Source organism: Lepidochelys olivacea (genome assembly GCF_965140295.1).
Source record: "Lepidochelys olivacea isolate rLepOli2 genome assembly, chromosome: 1".
Taxonomy (NCBI): Eukaryota; Metazoa; Chordata; order Testudines; family Cheloniidae; genus Lepidochelys; species Lepidochelys olivacea.
In genome coordinates, this window is record NC_140411.1 from 170,098,724 (window position 1) to 170,103,438 (window position 4,715).

The 4,715-nt window shown below is 54.5% G+C and overlaps 1 pseudogene across 1 annotated transcript; it reads right to left on the reverse strand.

The window, feature by feature from the left end:
* Positions 1–422: 422 nt before the first annotated feature.
* On the reverse strand, positions 423–1,220 carry LOC311519278 (annotated as a pseudogene). The gene has a single exon. The product of its transcript is annotated as an uncharacterized misc_RNA (transcript).
* Positions 1,221–4,715: the final 3,495 nt, after the last annotated feature.

The following is a 4,715-nucleotide window of genomic DNA, read 5'->3' on the forward strand; positions in this document are numbered from 1 at the left end:
CGACGGGACGAGTGGCATCCATCGCCGAAGGCCGCTGAACACACCAATACGCATCCTCCAGTATCACTACCGGTGTCCCTTGGTGCTGGTAAGGGGTCATTACGTTATACTAAGTGAAAAAAGTGGTGTCGTTAAGGGCCCAGGATTCATTCTCCAGCACTGCAGCCCACGGAATGCCAGCGCTTGCCAATTGGGGGGCATGTGCGCAGTACCAACAGTCCGATTTGTTACCTGCTAGTTCTACCGATTGCATCCACTGGACAGCCGAGTTGTGGTGCCATGTGGCTTGGGCACCTATTGAAGCTAAAATTAGTTCGAGGATTATGCCGTAGAGAACAGGCTGTAGGGCCATCACAGGTGTAATGCCTTCAGGTGGCGCAACCAGGACACTCCACAGACCCGCCCAAACTGCAGTGCGGCAATTATGGTTGCCTGGAAGAAAGAGTCTTAGAGGGCACATAAATTGGGGCGTCTTCCCCTTTTAGCAGTACGAGGTGAGTGTCCCCGGGACCATCAGCTAGGATTTCCCCTTCGAGCAGGTTATGTTTGGTGGGGTCATGGACCCAAACTGTACATCCAGTCGAGCCAAACCCTCCTGCTCGAGTGGTGGGTACAAGTGCATCCACTTCCCGTACATCAGGCAACCCAATGCGCTCGCAAATCAACTGCACAATACGTTCACCTTGGGGAAGGGTTACTGCCTGTGGGCCATTGTCAACCAAAAGCACCTTAACCTCCCCGGTATAGTCAGCATCGATTACTCCTCCTGCAACATCTATGCCCTTAAGGGCCAGACTGCTGCGTGGGGCAATGTGCCCATAATAGACTTGTGGTAGTCCTATGGCTAAGCCAGTACTTACAAGGTTCCACATATTGGGCTGTAGAGTGAGGCCCTCTTGAGGGACCCACCGATCTAGACCAGCACTTTCCAGGATGGCCCGAATAGGGAGGTGGGCTTGCGGGTGCAGGCGCTGCACTCGCAACACTCGTGGCCACTCAGTGACCTCCCCCGTGAATCTAGTGTACAGGGTGGAGCCATACAGAGGGCTGTCATTGAGCGCAGCCATGGCCTGGTGAAGATTACAGCTCCACCCAGCCCGGGATTCAGTGGGAGATAGTTTGCATAACTGTTCTTTAAGCAAGTCATTCATGCGTTCAATGAGCCCTGCACCCGGTATGCGATGTGGAACACCCACGCAATCCCCCATACCCCAGCCCATTCTCTTATTTCCATTCCTGTAAAATGGGTTCCCTGGTCACTTTGCACCTCGAGGGGGGATCCGTAGTAGTGGATGAGTTCTTCCAACCCCTTTATAGTCTGCTCCTGTGTGGTACTTGCACATGGGTATACAAAGAGCAGACCTGAAAATGTGTCTACTGCAGTTAGCATGTATTTATGTTGCTGACTTTCAGACAGCGGGATGATGTAGTCCACCTGCCATACTTCCCCAGGTTTCTGACCTCGCTTCAGGTACCCCTTCTCTGCTTTTAAGCTCTGGGGGGTGAGCCTGGTACACTGTGGGCAATGCTAACGGGCATCCCGCTCTGCACCAATCGTGGTCTGCAAGCCACGATTGGTGGCCCATTGCATTGCTTTTTCCCCTCCCAGATGACCACTCTTTTGATGTATCCACTCGGCCAGGCTGGGGGCAGCTACTACATATACTGTGACTATGTCATCTACCTCTTTATTGAACCGGGCCTCCTCCGATTCCCCCGTGAGGTGGGTGTCTACATGATGGACAGCAATGGGCCTCTGGCTACAGGCATCCCAAATGTCAGGCCACATGTCATAACCCCAAAGGGGTTTGTCATGCACCTTATAGCCAGCTGCATGCCAGATGGCCATCCATTGTGTCACACCTTTGTAGACTGTCCAGCTATCCATATACAGATAAAGGGGCCCTGGGTTCTCTGTGATGGTCATGAATGCTGCCCGTAGCTCAGCCCGCTGGCTAGACAGGCCAGGGCCGGTTTCGAACAGTATTTCCTCAAGGCAGGGATTATATGCAGCCACTCGCCACGATCATTCTGCCACCCTGTACGAGGCTGATCCATCAGTGAACCACGCGACCTCTTGTTGTCACTCGGTTAAGGAGGTGTAGGGAGGGGCCTCTGTACAGGGGGGTAGAGGTACTTCAACTGGGGGAGCATAAGTGTGCTGGCCTCTGGAGGGCAGTTCTTCGAATATGACAGTGCCCAGAAGCCGCGCATGTGCATCAGTAATGCTTGCCTGGGTCATTTGCATACGCAGCTGCAGGTAGTGTTTCCACTTCCATAGGGTCTGGGTCTGGGCTACCCCAGTCCATGTGAGCGGGCTTTCATCCCGGACCCAACTCATAATCGGAAGCGGGGTACGCACCTTTACAGGCTCCGCACCTGTTATGGGCTCAGTTTGCTGCAGGGCCCATACTACTGGAAGCAGCTGCTGTTCAAGGGGTATTGCGTGGGTATAATGCTCAGCCAAGCCTCGTAGTGATCGCGACCAATACCCTATGGGCTCCTTTCGAGATGAAGTTTGCTGCCACAGCCCCCACGACGCCACGTGGTCAACCACCGTCACCTCGAGTCCGAAGGGGGTGCCTCATCTGCCTGGGCTCAGCACTGTGTGCTGGCTGAGCACCTCTTTAGCCTGCTGGAATGCGGCATTCTGCTTGGCCCCCCAACTAACGTGGCTTTCTTCTGGACTACTGCTTATATGGGCTGCAAGATGTACCCTAGATGGGGAATAAATGTACGCCAATACCCAAGGAGACCCAAGGTATTACGCTTACGCTAGTGGGCTCTGGGAAGTGGGTAATTGTTTCAATGGCCTTTTGTGGGATCTTACGTTGAGGCCCCGACCAAATTTTCCCAAGAAGATCACCTTCTGGCTGGCCCCCTGGATTTTACTAGGGTTGACAGCCCAGCTCCTGGCTGCCAGAGCCTGCAACACATTGTTCTTGGCCTCAGAGAGTGCCACCACATGGGGCCCACTCAGCAGGACATCATCAGTATAGTGCTCTAGTACCACTCCCTCTGGAAGAGTCACCTGCTCCAGGTCTCGACTAACCAGCTGGTGGCAGATGGTAGGGCTATGCTTGTACCCCGAGGCAACACAGTGAACGTGTACTGCCAATCCTCCCATGTAAAGGCAATTTGATCCTGGCTCTGGGGGCAATGGCAATGAAGAAGGAGGCATTTGCCAAGTCCACCACGACATGCCACTGCCCTACTCACGTCGCAAGGCACTCCATGATGGAGACCATGTCAGGAACTGCCACCGTCAAGATTGGGGTGACCCTATTCAGGTTGCGGTAGTCTACTGTCATGCGCCAGGTTCCGTCCTTTTTACGGACTGGCCAAATTGGGCTGTTAAATGCACTCATGGCGGGGCGAATGATGTCTGCCTGGAGCAGACCTTTAACGGTAGCTTTTATTTTCTTGTGCCCACCAGGTATCCGATACTGTTTGGTGTTGATCACTGTGGTGGGGGTCAGAAGTATCACAGGGTCCCACCGCGGATGTCCCCGCAGCATGGTTACAACCGCTTGGACATACAGTGGCCGCCCAAAGGAAAAGAGTCCCCATTGGATATCTATGGTCTGCCCTCGGAGGAGGTCTATTCCCAATATGTATTCCTGAATGGGGGTGATTAAAACAGTGACTCGTATTGGGGGGGGCCTTCCCGATGGCCAGCCGTAACTGCATCGGTGTGGCCCGAACGTCCACCCCTCCAAGGCCACTCACCGTTACCGACCGGCCCTGCCGGGGCGGGGTACCATGCAATATAGTCACCTCCAGTCCTGTGTCCACAAGGGTCATTACTCGTCGCCCCCCACTAGGCCAGTAGATCTCTATTGAGACATAAGGGTGGTGGTCCCCCACTACATAGCGCCTTAACTCCAGGGCGGGGGGCAAGGGGGACCCACAACCCCGTCAATACTGGGCGGGCAGCTTCCATTCAATATAGTCTGCCGGTGGGGCAGACAGTTGGGGCTTCTAGGGGGTGCCATCTACCTTGTTTTGGGGGCCCCCTTTTGTCGGGGCCCCCACCCTTTCCTTAGTACGCTGTTCCGGCTTAAGCTGTAACCAGTGTTTTAACAGCTAAGCATTGGTTTTCCCATCCACTTCCCCCAGGGGAATCCCTGCTTTCAGTAGGTCTTTAAACATAGTATTGCAGCTAACCCTCTCCTTTTGCTTCACATTCACCTGCCGCGGCTTTGTGGTTTTCGTCATACTGTCAATTTCTGTTAATTCCATCATGAGCTGTGCTGCATCCCCCACCGACCCTACGGCCCCCCAACCATTGGCAGGATCATCGCCTTGAGGTGTGTGGTGGGGGTGTTCCGCAGAAGCCGGATGCGAATGGTATGGGTCAGCTCTACGATGTCAGGCCCTTCAAAATGCTCAAAGATGCCGGTGAGCATGCCCAGCTGTCGGAGCTGGCTAACCCCCTCTGGGATGAAGGCCCACTGTTCCAACCCATCATCCATGTCTGCGGGCGAGCTCCAGATGGTTTTGACAGCCATGGTCAACCATGCCATGAGGGAGGGATACAGATAATTCGCCTCCGAGTTGGCCCCTATCTTGAGACTCCTACGAAGGAGGGGGTCTGTGGTCAGCGAGCCCGTCCTGCCTTGCTCAGCGGGGGGTAAGGGTAATCGCATTCGCTCCATCGTCCCACAACCATAGCAGCCAGGCCAGCAGTGGTTCCTTGGGACGCTGCTTGAAAT